Source organism: Xiphophorus maculatus, chromosome 18, assembly GCF_002775205.1.
Source record: "Xiphophorus maculatus strain JP 163 A chromosome 18, X_maculatus-5.0-male, whole genome shotgun sequence".
In the NCBI taxonomy this organism is placed as follows: domain Eukaryota; kingdom Metazoa; phylum Chordata; class Actinopteri; order Cyprinodontiformes; family Poeciliidae; genus Xiphophorus; species Xiphophorus maculatus.
In genome coordinates this window covers 5,002,101-5,023,167 of record NC_036460.1, presented here as the reverse complement: position 1 = coordinate 5,023,167, position 21,067 = coordinate 5,002,101, and the positions used below count along the sequence as shown (strand labels likewise).

The window sequence follows — 21,067 nt, the reverse complement described above, 5'->3', positions numbered from 1 at the left end:
TTTATGATGCGATTAGCTGATTTATTGATTATTGTGACCGTTCTGGATTCAACCAGATAAAAACCTGGGCAACAAACACGACTGCTGTGGGTTTTTCTGATCGAAACATTTTAAACTCAAAATGGTTTCCAAGAACAGTCTCTTTGTCCATTTATTCTATAATTCAGCAGCAAAATTTTTTATTTTAATTGAAAATGTTGATTATTTTGTCTTTTCAGTGATTTTTCAAGTAGAACTTGAACAATCTGAAAATTAGTGAATCATTTAATATTTAAAAATTGCATAATCAGACGTACCAAAATATAAAGTAAAGTGGGAATGTTGGTATTTTAAGGAAAAATTCATACAAGTAGCAAAAAAATAAAGAAAGTTTTTCCAAATCAGTTTCTTTCAATAAAAAACTGGTGAAGCTTTAACAGAAGCTGCAGCCGTGAGTCAGTCTGGTTAAAACATGTTTGTTTTTCATTCAGTGGGAAGAAAATCCAGAAATTTTACTCAAATAAGAGAAAAAAATACGTCAAAAATAAAATTAGTCAAGTAAAAAGTACAGCGTAGTAAATAAAAGTAAATTAAAAAAAGTTACTGAAGTAAATGTAACTAGTTAGTACCAGACTGTGTGTGTCTAATGAAGTGTAAAAACAACATCCCATAATATGTTTAAATTATATGTGCATGCAGTGAATGAGAGCGTCTTGATGGATGGTTGCATTCAAACTGTCCCTCCCTGTTTTCTCTTGTGTAAGCCTGATCATGTGTGTGTGCGTGTGTGTGTGGGCGTGTGGGTGTGTGTGTGTTTGGGTGTGTGTGTGTGTGTGTGTGTGTGTGTGTGTGTGTGTCCAGCCTCATTAAAGGCCATCTGAGCTGGAGGCAGCAGCGTTGCTAAAGGACATTAATACGAGAGACGTGACGTTGTGCCATGTTTGCTGGTTAATGGATTTAAAATGAGAAAAGGTTTTTCTGCTCTGATAAAATGTCTGCAGTGTTCAGAGATCTGGTGCTAACTGCTAATCTGATGGTAGAATCTGCCTGTGCAGCAACAACCAGCAACCTGAAGTGAAATTAGTAACATTTAATGTTTTTATCTAAAGTTAACTCAGTGATAAATAATAACAATCTAAACCAGGGGTGGGCACTCCTGGTCCTCGAGGGCCGGTGTCCTGCAACTTTTAGATGCATCTCTACTTCAACACACCTGAGTCAAATAATGAGGTCGTTAACAGGACTCTGGAGAACTTGACTGCACTTAGGAGGAGATTCAGCTGTTGGATTCAGGTGTGTTGGACCAGGGAGACATCTAAGAGTTGCAGGACACCGGCCCTCGAGGACCAGGAGTGCCCACCCCTGATCTAAACAAATCAAGCTAGCTATTAGAAACTATCTAATAAATAGCAGTGGTGACATGCTAATGCTAACAAAGCTAAAACTTTTGTTTGGTAATTTACTTTTTTTTGCCGTCCAGCTGTTTTTCTTCTCACAATCTAAATATGACATTCTGCCACAAACACAAAAGGACCAAAAGTGAAAAATAAGAAAGAGAAAAATGTTTCCTCGCAGAAACATCAGACTGTTTTCACACCTGATGGTTCAGTAGATTCGGCAGTTTGGGTCAAACCAGCCAAACCCTTTAAGCAAATTGTTTTGTTTTATTTCCTTGCACACTTGAAACAAAACTAAATTACAATTAACTGTTCAGCAAGTTACAGAAACTTGTTTAAAGTCAATAATTCATTAATATTGATGAAAAAGTTTTAGTTCTACTGGTAGATTATTTCTCTTATAAAAACAGAAAAATGTCTTATTATAAGTGAAATAATCTGCCAATTGAACCCCTTAATATTTTCAATTGTAATTTAGTTTTGTCTTATTTCAAGTGATTGAAAATATTTGCACTAGAAATTAGACCAACATACTTGGTAAGATTTTGTGTTTTTGCAACACAGACAAAATAATAATTCTGCAGATTCTTGTACTTTTATTTTTGTCACCAAAGTTTCTAATTCAGCAGAATCTGAACAATAAGGACCAAGAAAGAAACGAGAGAAAACTCCAAAGTCTAGGAAACAAACAGCTAAAAGCGGAGCCGCTATTTTAGGTCCCCGGCGGTGATTAGCTTTTCTGTGGAATTAGAAAACGCTTTAATTTAAAAACCGTTTCATCACAGCAGCTTAACTTCAAAGTGGCACCAAATCCCAAAAGAGGCTGATTTATTTTTCCTTTAAATAATTCAAGTGTTCCAGCTACAGAGCAGCAGCTGCCGCTTCTCTTCTCAGCCGAGTTACGATGAAATGGAAATTACAGCAAGCCTGATCAAATCCAGGAGAGATGCTACAGGAAACCACCAAAGACACGCCGAGCGTTTCTCCTTCTTCTGAGCCAATCAGATCCATCCATCTCCAAACATACAGTTATAATTACAAAAGCTGTGCGCTCCATCGCAGCGCCGTAACCCAGCAGCAGCACCAGAGGCAGGTACAGTACCCAAAAAGTAAAGAGAAGCAACAAATTACTCAAGTAAGAGTAAAAAAGTATTTGGTAAAAAGTCTACTCAAGTACTTTGTAACTGATCAAATTATCAATTATTTAATATTTAAAATGACATCATCAGACAAACCAAAATATTAAGTTGTGTGGATTTTGGTATTTTAAAGACAAACATGCGAATAATTCCCATCAGTAACAAAAAATAACAAAATCAGGCAAAATATATTTTTTCCAAATCAGTTTCTTTCAATAAAAAAAAAAATGAAAAGAAACTTTAACAGAAACTGCAGGTGTGTGTGAGTCTGGTGAGTTTTTGGTTAAAGTGTGTGGAAGGATCTGGGTTTTTGTGTGTGATTATTTAACTTAGTCTCTGTGTTGTCCTGTCGAGTCCCTGGTTGGTCCCACCTGTCTCTTCTTTCATTATTTTATACTCGCCTGTCTTAGTTTCCCTGCTGGATCCTTGTTGTCTTCCTGAGTTCTGTCCCGTTTCTTCATGACGGCACGTTTGTTTTTCACAGTGATGGGTAGTAACTAGTTACATTTACTCAATTACATGTACTTAAGTAACTTTTTTGAGAAAAATTTAGTTTTTACTTTTGTGTAATTTTATTATGAAGTATCTCTACTCGTACTTGAGTAAAGTTTTTAGACTCTAACCACTGAATGAAAAACACGTTTTAACCAAGAAACAAACACAAACCATCACCTTCCTGAACATCCTGTTTTCTTTTTGTTGTTTCTGCCAGTAGTAACATCCTACTGATGATCATGTGACTTGTGTAAATAGCTACTAAATGGTGAAATTCTTCTTTTTGTTCATTGGTACCACAGTGACACTTAGTGGTTGATTTGTGAATTTATTTTGAAGAGCGGTAGAGTTCTTCTTTGTGTGTTTTGTGTTAGGCACTTCCTGTTTTGCTAACCACGCCGAGTGAGCGTTAGAGCCTGAAGAAAAAGTAAAGAAAATCTGTAAAATAGCGCTCTTGGAAAGCAGAACGAGGTAGGAATGTGCGCAATTGTGTTTTGTGAACATTTATGTTTATTTATACATCATGTATCCTTTGTTTATGCTGCAGTTTTCACGGTGTCTGACAAGAAAGGTTAATAATAAACTGCACCCGTTTGGAACTCCCTGCGTCTGGCTGTTCACTCCAAGAGGCCGCTACAACTTGTGTGATGCAAAAAAAAAAAAAAACTGTTTCCATTGCAGCTTTGCAAATTAAATCTATTTCAATACAGCCAAAAAACCCCGCCTCATTCTAACATAAATACAAGAGTTTTTTCAAAATTGCTGTTTCCATTAAGCAAATTTATTTTCAGAAGACATGAATTGTGTTTTCATGCTGTAGCTAACAATCTGGTTTGTGTGCCATTTATACAATGTTTTATTTAGAAAAAAAACCCAAGGTTTTTTCAACCCAGTAACAGAAGTAAAGTCGGTTTTCTTGTATTCCCTCTTTTTAAAACATGAATCGTGTTAGCATGCTTAAGCTAGCGATCCGGTTTGTGTGCCAGGGAGTTCAAGCTGTTTAGAACCAACATGTCAGTTAGAAAAAACAAACATCAACCTTTTTCAAGTCAAAATAACAGAAGTAAAGTTGGTCTTTCCTGCATTCAGATCCTACACTGTACACTGATGTCGTCAAAGCGAGCGTTGTTCGTCTGACTCCATATTTAATGAACCGCATGGGTATGCTATTATGTGTTTTCCCTTTAGGTGGTGGGGCTAAGTGGTGATAAAACCCAACATGCTCTTCATTCTGCTTTGTTCCCTGACCTTATTAGGACATGTTGAGCGAGAGGAAAGCCACACACATATTCCAGCAGGAGAGGATCGTGGGTACAAGTGTGTGGGTGGGAGAGAGGAGGGATTCAGAAAGACACGTCCTCTTGAACAAACACACATCCAGAGAGAGAGATGCTTGAAGTCATCAACAGTCATTTCCTGGCTGTGGATCACGGTGCCTCTTCAAACAGCCTCAGTGGTCTTCAGCTCCCCTTTGGTCCACTCTCAGAAAGCCAATTACCACCCAAACCGCCCGCCAGTCATCCTCCACCTCTGTATCCAGGCAGAAGCCGATCACATAAACAAAACCTTCTATGGACGCAGAACTGCAGCTAGCATGAAGCAGGAAATCAGTCTGCAGCGAAGCGTAAAGATGATCTATTATGCTTCCTCAGGTCTATACAAAACATGTTCTTTACATGTTTTACACAAAATCATCCTTAGATCATGAAATTTTAGTCAACTTTTACACAAACACCTGTAAATGGCTGCAAACAGAATCTCAATTATACAACCTGACATCTTTGAAAAGCAGAAGTGGAGCCTCCTGTACAACCAATAAAAATGCAGCAAGAGGTCTCTGAATAGTAAGTCAATAACAAAACACTTGTGTTTTCTAGCAGCCATTGTCCGGCAAATACAGCTAAAAAACCAGCTGACCAAACATGCTGGAGTGCCGCCTGGGTTGCTAGGTAACAGACAAGGCTCGGCTGTGATTGCTAGGTAACAGAGCCGTTACGAATGTGACTAAACAATCAGGAGGTTTTTGAAACGGCTCATTTTCTAGGAAGCAATAAACATGAAGTTACAGCCAAGCAACCAATGGGTGCTGATTGTTAGCGCTTGTTGTTTTTAGAAGCAGTTCTGACACGAATGGAAAAAATGTGTATTTCTCATAATGGGTCTCCTTTAAAAACTCATTACACAGACAACTGAGTCCCAAAATGAAAACGACGACTTTATGGGGAGATTTGATCCCATCTAACTAACCGGCGTAATCGTTTTAAAGATCTAAAATGTTAAGCTGGTACTTTTGTCCAAAACTAAGCTCATATGCTTGAATTGGATTTGCTCATTTTACACATCAGGCGGTTTTCATGTTGTTCAAATATTTCTGAGTGAAATCAGAAACCAGAGGCAGAATCACACACTGGGGGTTTGATTCACTGTCATTTAACACACATAATGGCCGCCAGCTCCTTCTAATGAAGAAACATTGATTTTGTTTCAGTCATTTCATCGCAGTAAGCGCACAGTGTGATGTGCATCAATCTGTTTTGCTCTGCGTATCAGAAGGAAAGTGGGATTTCGGTGTGATAACCTCAGGAGAGCAGAGACGGTTTGGTTCTGGAAAGAGGCGGGTCGTCAGTTCGCGTCTTCTTTAGGCTCTCTGGTTTCATTCAGAGAAAACAGTGAAATGGAAACAAGAAAGTCTCTGCAGTGGGAGGCGGTGCAGTTCTGAACCGGTTCAGATCTTACAAAAGAACTGGGAGTTCGTTGTTCAACAGCTGATTTCCCTCAAACCGGACAGCAGTTACATGTGGGGTTCCCCAAGGCTCGGTCCTGGGACTCCTCTCATTCAACATCCATCTGCTCCCACTGGCTCAGGTTACCACAGGAAGTAAAACTAGATGACACACAGCTCTACATTATAATGTCACCAGGTGACCTTTGAACCCATAAAATCACCGAACAAACGCTGAGAACAGATAAATATGTGGATGTGCCAAAACGTTGTCCAGCTGAACAGAAACTGCAGTTTTTATCTTTGGACTTAAAGAGGAGCAATCTAGAGTTATAGATCTAGAGTATTAGATCTAGAGTTATAGATCTATGGTTACTGGAAATAAGACAAAACTAACGTATAAGTAACTTTTCAGCAAGGAATATGAGTTTTAAGTTTTAAGTGAATAATTCCTGAATATTGATGAAAATATCAAGGAGTTCAATTGACAGATTATTTAACTTTTAACAAGACATTTTCCTCATGTTGCATTTTAAGGAATTATCCCCTTAAATCAAGCTTTCTTGCTGAAAATACTTATGATTTAGTTTTGTTTTATTTCCAATAAACTAAGATATTTACACTTGAAACTGGATTAAAATACTTGTTAAGATTTTGGGGGTTTTGCAGTGTAGAGGACTAATGTCCCAGCAAGGTCCAGAGAAACTCATCCATGTGTTTATCTTTAGTTCAATTACTGCAACAGTGTCTTCACAGGACTGGTTAAAGCCAACCAGATGGGGGCGCTCATCTGAATCACTGACTGTAAAACAGCAGAAACTCTTTTAGAGTTGCTTTAAAACCATAATAAACTGAACAGTGACCGACATATCTGACTTAACTTAATGGTGGCCCTTGAGAAATAAAATGTTTATCGTTGTTTCATAATTGGTTACTGCTTCATGTTTTTGTAGTGTAAACCACTTTAAACTGCCTTGCTACTGAAATCTGCAACAAATTACATAAATGTTGAATTTTTCTTCAGTTCTATGTCTAATTAATGAATTTAGACTCAATTCTCCTAAGGACTTTTCCTCAGGAAGTCTTTTGTTTATGTCTGAGTTCTGTTTCTGAAATAAAGTCAAACTTTCCTCTGATGGCTCAGGAGCCATGCTGAATCCTACATGAGAATCTCTAACCTTCTCATTCTGAATTACAACTTCTAATTTTTTATGTTTCTGCCTGGTAAATCAATGAGCCGGACCTCGGAGGACCACAGAAAGCCACGCAGACTGAATGGAAAGTTACTGTAACAGAAGACCTTCTGCACTGGAAATACTGTAAAACCTCAATAATTACAAAACATTATCATCCGACTGTCACTTGGTGAAGGTTTGGGATATATATATATAAAAAAAAAAGATTGTTGCACTTAGGAAATTAGGAAAATAAATGTTTTTAATATCAGGTTGACTCGTAATTGGCTAAAAAAAACTGGGATCGATTCATCTTTGAAAGCAGACACAGCTGGAGGAAACAGTTGGTTAACCTGAGAGCTGCACACGCCCACACACACACACACACGCACACACACACACACACACACACACACACACACACACACACACACACACACACACCCACACGCCCACACACACCCCACACACACATACACATCTTGTAGCGGTTCTCTGTTTCCAGGCTAGCGGATAGCGGCAGCGTGGTGTTTAGTATTCAGAGCGGATGGCTGAACCCAGACGAGAGCTGGCTGCAGAAACAAAGCAGCCTCTCTGTGACTCTCACCCTGTGTGAGTTTGAGACAGTTGTTCATGCATAAACCCTCTGATCCTCACTGCTTCTCACCAGCAGCCTGCGTTTGTGTGTGAACGGATGACTGACGATGCATTCACACCTTACAGTCCGGTAGACTCGGTTCTATTGGGACCAAAGTTTCATCATCTGGAGAACCTCCAGCTGCTGTGGTTCTCTTTCTCTCTGACAAACCAACCTGTTCCCCTCCTGGCCTGAAAAAATCAATAATATACCTTTCCAGGAAGTATTTCTTTTAGTAAATGCGTGAATTAGCTAACATGGCAGATTGTGCAGTGATGGGTTAAACAGTTCGAGGTTTTTCACCAAAAACAAAAGTAAAACAACCGCTCCAATTTAGTTTCCATTTGGTGAAGAAGGAAGTTGCGTTCAGGGTCGTCAGAGATTTCTGTGTCGTTTCTTTCAGTGGTTCTTGGTGCAGCGCCCCCACAGGCCAGGAGGGGAACAGGTTGGTTTGTCTCAGCAGAGAGAGAGAGAACCACAGCAGCTGGAGGTGGAGCAGATGTTTAAACTTTGGCCTCAAACCGAGTCCAAGTGGAAAAGTAGCTTCATTTTCAAACCAGTCAGGCATGCAGGAGGTTTTACTCACCCAAATCAAACTCATGGAGTTGTGTTGCTTCACCTGCCCAGGAAAAGAGAAGAAGGACTAATTAATACAGAAAATATGTGTTTTATTTTCTGATATGTTAACTAAACTTTAACTGCAAACTGTATGATCCTGGACATTTTCAGCAACATGTTTCTGCACCTGAATTTGTTTCAAACCGATCAATGAAGAACTTGTTTGGTGTTTTGTCTCCACAGCAGCTGTAGAAAATCATCGAAAGCTTCAGGCCAATATTTCTCTACATAACTTAATTGTATGTTGGATTTTGCACCGGTTAGCGCAGCGCACAGAGAGGTGGGCGGTGAAAATTTAATTTTCTGCTTTGGTTTTTATCAGCAGAGACCGCTTCCATCCCTTCTCACGTCAGAGCATCATTTATTTAAGTTGTAATGCTGTTTTTTTCTGGTTGCTGCTGAATGAAAGCCGGTTTGCAGCCTCTGCCGGGGTGAGTTAGGTGTAAAGAAGGGAAGCGTGCGGCCTCAGGAAGCGTGGGAATCTGAGCGCCTTGCCGGGTTTCAGCGGCTGATGACATGCCAGAGCTTCAGCCGTTCATTCAGCTCTTTGTCTGCACGTCTCGGCGCTCACCCAGACGTGACTCAAATAACAACGAACCTCCTCTCCTTACGACCCACAACTGGACAGATTGGGTTATTGATCGGTGGGTTCTTTAAGCGCTGAGGCTGATCCGAAATCTGACAACTCTGATGCAATTATTAGCATCAACAAGAAAGCGAAAGAAAAGCTGAAGAAATCTTCCTTTTTTTAGAGAGGATTTGTGTTTGTGGTTTATGATTGTTGCCAATCAGTCACAGCCGAACAGTTATCTAAAAAATAAATTACAAATACTTTTTAACATCACTTTTATTGTTACCTAATGGTACTACAATATATGGTGATAATGTCTTAGGTTCATCCGTCGCTGTTACCAACTCCACAGTGAGGAATGTGTGATGTCATCGCCTCATTTCCATATTTGGTCATTTGTCATCTGGCCGTAAAAGAAAGGCATTTCTAATTTGGAAAGCCAAAAACTGTTTCTAAATACTCCAAATATGTTTAGAACTACAAACAAACTTTATAAAATAATGTAAATAGTTTTACTGCATTAATCAGTTTTGTCCGATATCAAATTTAACCAGAAGACAGTAATCAGTTTATTTTAGTGCCACATTTTTGATAAAACAAACAAACAAAAAAAACGATAGGTTACATGAAAAAGTTTTATTTACATCCTTTGTAACCCAGATCTTGCAGATGCGTGATTCAACTGCAGAGTGAACGCAGAGCGGAGTGGAAACGCTCCAGGGTTATTTATGAAGATTTCATGTTACTTTGAGGCGCAAACAACGAAAAACCATGAAATGTTTACCTGTCAAAATGCCAGGTTTAATTAACGCATAAAGTATTTGCTGCTGGCGCCTTCTGCTCAAGTTCAAAAAGCATCGGTCTGACTTCATTCCCACCAGCCCTGTTCAGTCCACTTTAATCCAACTCCAGTCCGTCTGCCCAGAAAGCCCGGTCTGGTCCGGTCCGGTCCAGACCGGTCCGGTCCGGTTGGTGAGGAGTGTGAAAGTTCAAACCAAAACGTGAACTCTGGTCCCCCTACAAACCTCGGTCTGGGTTCGGATTGAAAGCATATGAACAGCAAGCAGCCCGGAGACCGCTCCAAAAGCAGGAAGTGGACTACAGCGCAGGGCATCCTGGGTAAATACAACCAAAACAAACGTGCTAATCTAGCGCTAGCGGGAGAAATGACTCACAGTTTTTAGCCAAAAACAAAAGAGGAATCTACAACCACTCAAATCTGACGATTTAGTTTCCATTTGGTGAAGAAGGAAGTTGCGCTCAATTGTCTTCAGAGGTTTTTGTGTAATTTCCTTCAGTGGTTCTTGGTGCAGCGCCCCCACAGGCCAGGAGGGGAACAGGTTTTTGATTAAATTGGTTGGTTTAATAACTGATTTGTATTTTATGAATATATCGTGTAAAACAATAAATTAAGAGGCAGGATAAATCTGTTTTTGTAACTTAGACCTGATTTTTGATTTCACTTGTCACTAATATTCAGTAGCTTTTGGAGGAATGTTGCCACTGAGTCTCTGGATGCTTAGGAAAAGCTTGTTTTCTGTTTACCAACATAAACAGACGGTCTCTGTGGTACAACTCTTGTTTTTCTTTCAACCTCTGTCCCTCAAGTGTGTTTCTGTTTGTTAGGAATGATTGTGCTAATTATAATCCGTGCTGTTAATCAGGTTTTGACTCCTCTGGGTAGGTGGGAGCAAACAGCATTGCTGAACCGTGCATAAACTCCGTGTTTCTGTTGACAGCCTGTGGATGGCGGCCAAAAGCTGAAGCTAGTGACATGAAACGGATTAAACCGGCTCCAAAGGTGCGTCGAAGCAATTAGTTAGAAGCAGATGTTTGACGGCATTAGCTCAGGACAAAGATTTACATTTGAATGTTCACCTGATCTGCTTCTTTCCAAACAAATATTCTTTTCAACGTGTTAAAAATAATAGCACCTGTCGCAGAAAGAGCTGCTGGGCCTGCTGCGCTGAAGAACTCCTTTAATGGAGCCATTTTACACTGTGAGGGAGATCCTGAAGGACATTTTTTATTTTAATTATTGACGTCAGTGAGATTGTAGTCTTGCATAATTCAAAGTGTGACCACAAAGCGTGTATTAATCTATCTGGTTGCTTTCCAATTGTTTTGATAGCAATGCTATTAATGTTAATATCCTCAGCACTCCTTTAACTGACCACAAAGCAATATTAATGCAAATCTCTATGAATCCTAATACTCACCCCGGGGGGTCTTACTGAAAACCGAGCAGCTCTGTCCTTAAACATGAGGCGGCGTCTAAAATGGTTCATTCATTAATCCAACGCTACGCAAATAAATCTGGTAGGAAGAACATTTTGTAACAACTGGGAACTCTCAAAATTTGAATCATCAAAATTTCTGAGAACATATGCCAAGTTTGATTGCTAAGAATAAAAGAGCAGAAGAAGAGAATGTAATTTCAGAAAAAACATCAATAACCCAAAAAATGCCAGAAAATCTAAAATGAACAAATTCACTTAATCTGTCTGCAAAATGAACTGGGTGACATTTACAGACTGAAAGCTGAAGGAGCGTTGGTGAGAAGCAGGAAAAGATGGAAGGAGGGCAGAAAAGGTTTTTTGACTTGAACATTTCCATGCCAGAATTAACACCATTGAAAATCTGAACATTGATGGAGACGTCACTGATGAACCTCGAAAAATGGCCAAATATTGTTCAGAATTTCATACTAAATTATATGAACCAAAATACAACGGATATTTTACCTGTCGATCTGTGGGATCTCCTACGGAAACTAAAACGGTTTACATCGACTTGATGTGATGAAACTGTGATGAGCCAATAATATTACAGGAAATCATTCAAGTCCAATAAGTGTCGGTGTTAAACCTTTTCTTTCAAGAAAATTTCTGAGTTTTGTACAAAATGTTTGACTTTTCAAACTCAGAAATTTCCTAAGTTTTTTCTCAAAAACTTCAGATTTTTTGGTGGAAATGTATTCCTTTCTTTCAATTGCTCTTATACGTCACTGAACAGTGTGAATGTGAACCGCAGCAGCTGAAAGTCTTTCAGACTATCAGGTGGGAAAACACCCCAACATATTATGTTTGCTTAAAATCCAAGCTAATGTCTGAAACCTTATAAAACTAAAACTATGTCATAAATATTGAGCCTGAATTCCTTCACATCAATGTGACAGACTGAAGGTTTCATTACAAGATGCTTAATCATGAGGTGTTCTTACTTTTTCCCTTCCAGCTTCATGCTGTGGTTTCTGTTGTAGGTTTAGTTCAGAGACTAATGAAGAAGAGATGTGCACAGAAAGTCAGAGTGTGAAAGAAATCAATTATTCCTCCAAGAAAATCTCCTGACTGGTTCACATTAACCTGCAGGCAGACAGAAAGATTTATGGCTTGATGACGATCAAACTTCTGATCATAATGACATCAGAAAGTCCTCAGGCTGCCACGGGAAGCCATCCATAACCTGGCCAGGGTGCAATATTTATTAACATGTGATAAATGTGACATTTCAGACGTGCCGCTTGTTATCAGAGAGAGAAAGGAAAGTAATGAAGCCATCAGTTCCTGACGAATATCTGATTATGGTCGCATTTGTCATCATTTACATGCAGAAAAGGAAAAAGATGTAATTGTCCTGTAATGCTAATGAGCTCTGCGCTCCATCGGGGAAACTCATCACTGCCCAGGGTTGAAAATGAAGTTAAGTTGTCAAAAGAAATGACTTTGTGTAATAAAATGCTTCATTTATTATTCTGTATTTCAGACTATCTTACTCTGTGCATTTTTACCTGAATTAAATTCAAATAAACATAATTACAGCTACATTCACAATAAAGCAGCTTCGGTTTATAACGCCTGTGCAAGTAGAGCTGTTAAGGACAGGGCTGAATCGGTTAATCGGACTAACCACGATGAATCAATTATTAAAGTAATTGTCAAACAGTTTAGCAAACGATTAATCACTAACTGGAGTAACAGACTCAAAAAAGGCCATTTGCTGAAAGACCAGGGCAGAAAGTCAGAGCAGCATATGTTTTAAATAAAAGGTCCTGCCAGCAGTCTGGCAGTATGTCAGACATTTAAAACTAAAAAAATAATCATTAATTATCAATATACTGGTATGAAACACTTATATTGTGATTTTCCAGCCATATTGCCTGCATTTTAAAAGGCGGGTTGTGGTTCTGGTTGTGGCAGTACAAATACTGTAATGTAGTTTCCCAGTAGAGTAACTGACCACTCAGGCTGTGAGGCTTTCATTGTGTTCATCAGAGAGTCCGTCTCTGTAGCGCCGCCCTGGAGGTAAAAGTCGAAACAGTTCATGTCCAGCATGTGTGTGATCTGCAGAGTCAGTAACAACCCTCACTTCAAACCTGTTCGTTTGTTTCAGATGTGATGAAGTAAAAAAGCTGCATATACTTTCATGCTAAGTGTGAAAAGTTCTGCAGTTAGACTGGAGCCATGAGGGTTGGACAGGAAACAGACGGAACCGACTCGCTGTGATTAAAGTCATTAATCGCATGTTTTCCTCCGTTGTTTATTTGCTGCCTGTGGAGAGAGAAATCTCCTCCATCCTGGATGGATTCACCTGCTCTGCTTCAGTTTCTGGGTTCCACTGAATTAACTATGTTGTTGTTGTTTGTTTGTTTGTGGAGCAGCAGAATAAAAAAATCAATGTGAGTAAAATGTGGAGCCAGCTCTGGCGTCAGGCATGTCTCCCGTTATTGACTTTCTCTTTCTATGTGTGTGTGTTTGGGATATGTTATTGCTCATTTCTTCTTCTCTTGTTTGCAGCGGAGCGGTGCTGTTTGTCCTGTGGAAACGGGTCCCTGTGTGAGGAGAGGAGATGTGGAGTTTGGCTGCGAGGATCAGATTTCCATGTAAAAGAAAACAAAACAGAAAACTATTTGTTTCTTTCTTTACACAGTTCTGGATGTATTTAAACAGTTTCCCCATCAGGTTCTGTTCCAGTTGTCTGGATCATGTTTACCTCCTGACTTTATATGAACATGTTTAAAGGTCTTTCTAGCAGATTGAATCCATAATATTTCAATATTTTGGTTAAACATTCTCTGTTGGATTTGGGACCAAAACTTCATCATCTGCTTCACCTCCAGCTGCTCTGGTTCTCTTTGCTCTGAGTCAAACCAACCTGTTCCCCTCCTGGCCTGCGGGGGCGCTGCACCAAGAACCACTGAAGGAAACGACACTGAGCGCAACTTTCTTCTTCACCAAATGGAAACAAAAATGTGGGCATCAGATTTTAGTGGTAGCAGGATTTCTCTTTTGTCTTATAAAAAAACCACAAGCCATTTCTCCCGTTAGCGCTAGGCTAACGTGTTTGTTTGGGTTGTTATTACCCAGAATGCCCTGTGCTGCAGTTCACTTCCTGTTTTTGGAGTGGTTCATTGACCACAGTTCACATTCAGAATTCGTTTAGTTCCCCAAACAAACCAGAATTTCTAGAAAAACTGACTGAACTGGGCTGGAATGAATTCACTCCCAAATCTCTTTATAAATTCAAATATGCCTGAAGGAAACAACATGAAAACCTCTGAGGAAGACACCGAGTGCAACTTACAAAATGTAAATAAAGATGGAGATTTTGGCATTCGGAGGATTTCTCTTTAGTCTTTGGTAAAAGCCACAATGTCTACAATTAAGATTTAGAGGGGCAGTGTTATATATTTTCATATTATTGCAGAATCTATGTTACCCTAGTTGTTATAAAAATGCTGTATATATCTAACATAACTTAAAAGAAAATTGACTTTGTAAATTGACGTCTTGAAATTGGGCCTCCGTCTCTTTAAGAAGTTTCTCCTGTTTGCGCCTTCAGGAAGTCACAACTGAGGAAAAGGTTACACTGCAGATTATTTCACTAATAAGGTCACATTTTCTCCCATGTTTAAAGTGCAATAATGTTAATATTTAATTCATTTTTTAAAATTATTGGCTTAAAACAAGCGCCTACATTTTTATGAAAAATTACTTGCAGGGTTTCTTTTATGTCAAGTGTAAGGATAGTTTAACTAGAAACACAACCAAAAACACATGTTAAGATTTTGTGCTGTATTTTTATTCTGACCTGCTTTTGGAGCATCTCAGTGACCAGGAAAAGAGAAAAATGAGAATAATGTTCGTCTTTTTGGCTAAATTTGAAACAAAAGATTTGGACTCCTTAATTTAGGCTCTGCTCTCCTGATGCGTCACAGTGAAATCAATCCCATCCTGCTGTCAGATAGTTGGTAAAAAGTCTCTGGAAGTGTCATTAAAAGCTGCACAGCAACGGCAGAATGATGCAAGAAAACTGAAAAATAAATTTAAAAATTTTAGATTCTGGGAACCTGTCTTCTATTTTTGTTGTTTTTATTTAATAATTAATTTTAAAAATAAACAGACTTCAAGGTTTGTGCTGAATATACTGTTTTAATGACAGAAGTGGGAATTAAAGACGGTATAAAGCATGGAAGAAGAGGCCGACGTTCGTTGGGATGAATAATCGTCGCGGCCCGGCGGAGGAACCGTGATGGACAGTCAGAGACGGGTCCAGTTAAAAGGAACAAACGGCTGCAATAAATCTTTCAGCTCGACGCGCAAACAAAGACGAGCTCCAGAGGAACCGCAGAGTCAGAGAAAACACAGCCGACAAGATTTACATGCAACCTTCAGATAGTGGTCTGTGGTGGTGTGAACGGTGAGGCAGACGCAGCAGATCCAGCGTGAGATGATTATGGTGATTTAATGGTGAAAATCCAGAACTCCAAAACACAGAAACAGTCCTAAAACCAGGCGCCACGGCTGAGCAGAAGCTCAACGCTGGTAGCAACTGGCAAACGAAAGGACAAGAAACAAACAGCTGGACGACTGACTGGTAGATAGACAAGGACCCGACAAAGACACAGAGACACAGGTGACACTAAATACAAAAGGGGTAATCGAGGATCGAGACACACCTGGGAACAATCAAAGGGAGGACAGGACAACACGGAGACTCAGAAAACTCGAAATAAATACACAGAAAAACACAGATTGTGACACCTGCAGCGAAAAGCAGAGGAGCGCCATGGAAACGCTCCGCAAAGAGGCGACCGACATTTTCTGGACCTCAGCGTCTCAAAAACCAAAAAAAAAACAAAAAACATACAAAAAAAAGACTGAATTTCAGGAAATCACACAAATACTTAGAACAGGGGTCCTCAACCTGTGGCTCTGGGGCCCCCAGGGGCCGTTTGGATCTTCCAAAATGGTTCAAAGTTAAAATGATAAAGAATCAACTAATGTTTTAAAAATGAATTTAAGAACAAGTTTGAGCTGCTTGTTTTCATGTAATAAATACATTTTACAGGATAAAATGACACTATAAAACCTTTTTGTTGGGAAATATTTTCATTTTCCAGCAGTTTCAACACCCAGCAGAAAGAAACGTCTTCACCTTCTTTTCTTATAAGGTTTCCTTCACATTTACATTTAAAAATAAAAATAATCTGGAGCTCAAACAATTTAATGTCATTATTTTTAGCTTTGCTTCAATAGATAATCAATATTACCTTCATTTCTCTGGAGGCATTTACATTTTTTTTAGAAATAATTTAAATTCAGTACAAACAATTAAAACTGAACACTGCAAAAACACAAAATATTACCAAGTAATTTTAGTTCAGTTTCTAGTGAAAATATCTTGGTACATATAAGTAATTTTTCAGCAACATATGAGCTTGTTTTAGATCAGTAATTCCTTAATATTGATGAAAACGTTCAGATTCCACTGGCAGATTATTTCATCAGCAACATGGAAACATATTTTATGTCTTATCTAGTTAGTAGGTAACTTCTGTAAAAACATTTTTCTGCATATTTGTTAAAATTGCCACCATGTTGTGACAGTTTAATATAAAATAGATAATTTTTTTTAAAAAGTAACCCCTTCCTGTGGTCCTACTGCCAACTGCAGAATAACACTGCCTGTTTAGGACACAACCAATCAGAGCAAGGAGGCGGGTCTTAGAGCTGTCAATCACCCTGGTGAATGTTAGATTGTGATAAAGAAAAAATTGCATTATTATGTTATGAAATGCAATCGTTTTGCATCAAAACTGTATCTAATAGACAGTTATTGTTGTTTTATGACGTTAAAATAAGCGAATGTTGTAAAAAAAAAATATTGTTTAATTTGCACAGCGGTATTAAATTACTGGCTGTAAACCTTATTTATCACATTTAAAATGAGCAAAATTATGACATTATTAGCTATTATTGCAGCCCTGAGTTGATGGAGATGTTGCAGGATGACTGACTCTGCGCTGCAGATTTTTGTAAACATGACAACCGGGTGAGATCATCGGTCCGGCAGCGTTCCCCTCATGTCTCCCCTGGACGGAGCGGGTTGGGTTTGCCGTCAGGTTTCTGTTCTCCAGGTGGCGTCCCAGCTGGCGCCGTGTTCATCAGGATGTCGTAACTCCAGGTACCGCTCACCCCATCGCTCACAGGTCGCAACACTGAGAACACGCCCACGCTGCCGCAACATTCAGCTCATTTATTGTGCATGTAAACCTTTATTAGATCAGTGGAATCTGTTACTACCTGTCCTCTAAAGAAAACGCATCCTGTCTTCATTCTGGGGTTTTATGTGTGAGAACAAGATTATTTCCTTTTTATTTGGATTTAACAGTTTTATTCACATAAACTGCTAGTTAAAGCTACTCAGTTAACTGCTGTTGTAACCATGACAACAGGAAAAGCAACTGTTGCTGCTCAACAATCTGGGAAGGGTTCAAGAAATTTAAAGACCTGAGTGAATTTGCTTCAAATCAAACAAAATTGGTGTCAAACATTTAAAAATATTAATAAATGTTTCCAAAGGTCGACCAGCCGCCCCACATTTACAAAATCAATCAAAATCAACTCTGCTGCAAAAACCCTTAAATGCACAATTAATTCATATCAATTTAGTTTGATTTTGTTAATGTGAGGGCTGATCTTTGGCAAAGGCAAAGTACACAAAAGCTGTAGTAAACAAAAGTAGCTCTACTTCAATATATTTTCACTCAACTAAACATAAAAAGTCCTAAAAGTCAGTCAAATAAAGTTCAACATCTGTGAAGTTTTGGTTATCGACTGTGTAGATTTCTTCTAGTAATTATACGTTTGTACTGATGCTCTTATTTTGAAGTGGACGGAGGCCGTTTACGCATCAGTTCCTCACGTTCCACAATGAGCTCTTTGCAGGTTAGCTTCCGCGTTCGGGACAAAGCGGCTCGGTTGTTTCCGGTTTATTGAAAATGGCATTTTACACTCGGTGCTTGCAGGGCCTGGCCAAGGTAACAATGAATGATGAACATCGATCCGAAGCCCCAACCAGTAGCTGGAGAAAGGTTTAAAGATGTTCGCCTCGTTATACATTCACAGATACGAAGGTGAGTTTAATTTATGACTAACATTAACTTCAGCTTCTGCTAGTAGGCAATATTCTCTGACATTTTTATTGTAGAAATGTGCTATTTAAGTATCTAAACATTTTTAAGCCATTCTAACGGACAACGTTTTTAAATAATTTCGTAATTATTTCCAGGTATATTATGTGTGTTTGTTGTTGTTAGTGTCAGAAACCAGGTAAGGGGTTACGGTTCGGGCTTTTTGCTTCCAAAGCATCAGGAAGGACAACAGGCCCCATAGCTTAACAGTAGAGCAGCTCTGGTGGCAGAGTGAGTTCAGTTAACTGTTCAGGTTCAAAGTTGTGCTACCGTGTTCTTTAAGGTCTCTGTGTTATTTCCTTTTATTACTTTTGGTCAGTTGCTCGGTTGTCTGGCTCTGGTCTGCTCACTTGTTCCCACACACTCGCTCTTTCAGGCTGAGTACAGAAGTGATTCCAGGGACGGCTCCTTTATTTACCATCCATCTCCCCCTGGTTGTTTTAGGCTGAATACGCTGATCCAGAGTGAAGTGAAGGCTGTAAACTTTGCTGTGCGGCGTTAGCTTGAACTGGTAGCAACGAATATTTACAAGCCACCGTCTTCTTAATTCAGTATCTCTTGGAAATCCATGAAAACTTAAAAGCCCATTATATTAGGAAGACAACAAAGTGCATAGTATTGTTTTGTTTCCGTCTGAAATACGACTTTATCTTTTCTAGCTGTCATAGTAACTCCAAGCAACAAGAAAGCCGCATTTCACTCATGCGGATGTGACGTCAGCGCCGTACACGCAAAGAGCCCATAACTTTATTTAAAACAAGAAACATACAGAAACAACATAAAACGGACAGGAGAGAACAAGATATAAACATAATAATAAATATAATATCTAAGAACATGTAAATAACAATGCCAAAGTTAAATTGGTGATTAATGGTTGTAGCTATATAATTTTAATTGAAGCTAGCGACTTAGCATTAGCATCTGCTAGCTGCTGTATTGGTGTAGTTGGCTACTTTAGCGTTAGCAAAAATGTTTATTCTGCTGGACAACTAAAGTGTTAGTTGGCAGCGCTCACCACTGCTTTTTACTCACTTGTTGTTGTTTTGCTTGTTTTCCTTTTTTTTTCAGTTTAACTGTAAAAAACAAAAATCACATTTAAAATGATTTACATTGAAAAAAAAATTAGGAGCAGTTATATAAACCTTTTTTAGGGTAATAGTTTGTATAAACTTTTGTTTTTAATTTTAATTTAGTACATAATAAAAATAATCCTGAATTTATGTAGATTTTATCTTCTTTATGTAGCGGAATCTGCATAATTAGACTAATACAGTCAAAATATGGCTTCCACGCTGCTACCTTGCATCAAGGTGACACAGGCTGCAGGTAATTACTGCTTATTGATTACCAGCAGCTGACAGACAGACTCTAAATAGGTACAATCATGAAGACAGAGCGGCTGCTCGGCTGAGAGCCAGGAGCATCATCCTAGGTCTGCTACTGATGCAGACGCGGGTCTCTGTGGAAATCAGCGCAACTGATCTGCGTATCGCCGCAGCAACAGCGGGTGACGCAGCAGCGGTTTCCGTTGTGACAGAGGCTTTCCCGGCCAGCGCTGTGAACCAGCAGCTCATTCAGAGAAAACAACCACCAGGCAGTTTGTTTTCTTCCTCTGCTTCGACTCTGACTGCAGAGATTGATTGCAAACAGCTTCGAGGATGCGGAGAGGATTAAAAAAGACACACAAAAAATCAAACAATACTCAGATGAAAGGAAACGCTCTGAATGCGTTCTGATGCTCAGAGGTCGGATTAGTTCAGGAATCTGTAAAACATAGTAAAAACTCTTAAAGTCTCTTTAACTTCTGCTTAAACTACACTTAAATAAGTTTTTTTCTGAATTACTGAGTGATGCAAATGAGAATAAATTAAACTAAAATGAACAACACAGTCATAAAATGCCAAATCTTCCAGAATCATGCATGAAAGCGTTGAACTGCCAGATGTAGACAATAAAAAACAGGAGCAGAAAGTTTTATATCTCGATAAAATGAGAAACGTCTTGTTTTAACGACATATATAAAATTTTATATCTCGCAAAATATGTTATTGCTTAAACGAGAAAGGAAATGGCAAAACCTCATGACATGTTTGAGTCCAGAAAAAAGAGTGAGAAGAAGAAGAAGAAGAAAAGTATTTATGGTTTATTGGTTTTATGTATCAGTCATGATTAATAAAATTTATTTATTTACTTTTTAACAAAAAAACAAATTTTTACCACTGTGCGGGAGAGGAATATATGCGATGAAACAAACCTTTTCTGGCAGCAATGGATAAATATTTAATCTTAATTTTTCTCCAATTTAATCCCATTTACATATAAACTCCTGTGATCAATAGCTTCTAAATTAAAACTATTAAAATCTGTGGATTCCCAGATAACGTGACGTTTCCCGCCACGCTGCTGGACACGCGCCGCTTCCTTCCTGTCCAACATCACAAAGTTCAATGAACCTCCAGCGGTTCTGGTCCAACAGAACCTCCAGATAATTACGACAAGTCCAGAATGCAGATGGTTCTGCTTTGCCGTCTGAACTTTATAGATTTTGTTGATTAAATCAAACCAAAGGCAGGGTCAGTCTGCTGATCGGCCTGAAGAAAATGTTAGCAGGGATTTTAACCCTTTGTATTTTTTTTGACCATCAAAAAAAAGCTAAATTATTATTTTTATCTCAGCTCTTTTGACAGCTGTGTTAAAAATGAATTTGAGTGGTCATAATAATCTATGTGAATGGTATAACAGATTATTGACATATATTACTGGATGGTAAGTGAAGTTACCACATGTGGACACATTTCACAGGTCAGAAAAAGTTTAAAAACGGTATGAAAGTGGGACGTAGCTCAGCTATGCTAA

At 38.8% G+C, this 21,067-nt stretch overlaps 1 protein-coding gene across 2 annotated transcripts in view; it reads right to left on the bottom strand.

Moving 5' to 3' along the window:
• The window catches only part of LOC102224098 (sodium/calcium exchanger 2-like), a 98,189-nt gene that overhangs the window by 46,201 nt on the left and 30,921 nt on the right, over positions 1 to 21,067 (bottom strand). The window contains exon 2 of one of the 2 annotated variants that reach the window (XM_023351601.1): positions 8,131 to 8,163. The exons of the other annotated variant lie outside the window; for it this stretch is intronic. The gene's annotated coding sequence lies outside the window, so the exon portion shown is untranslated. The remainder of the gene's footprint in view (positions 1 to 8,130; positions 8,164 to 21,067) is intronic. 2 annotated transcript variants of the gene reach the window in all.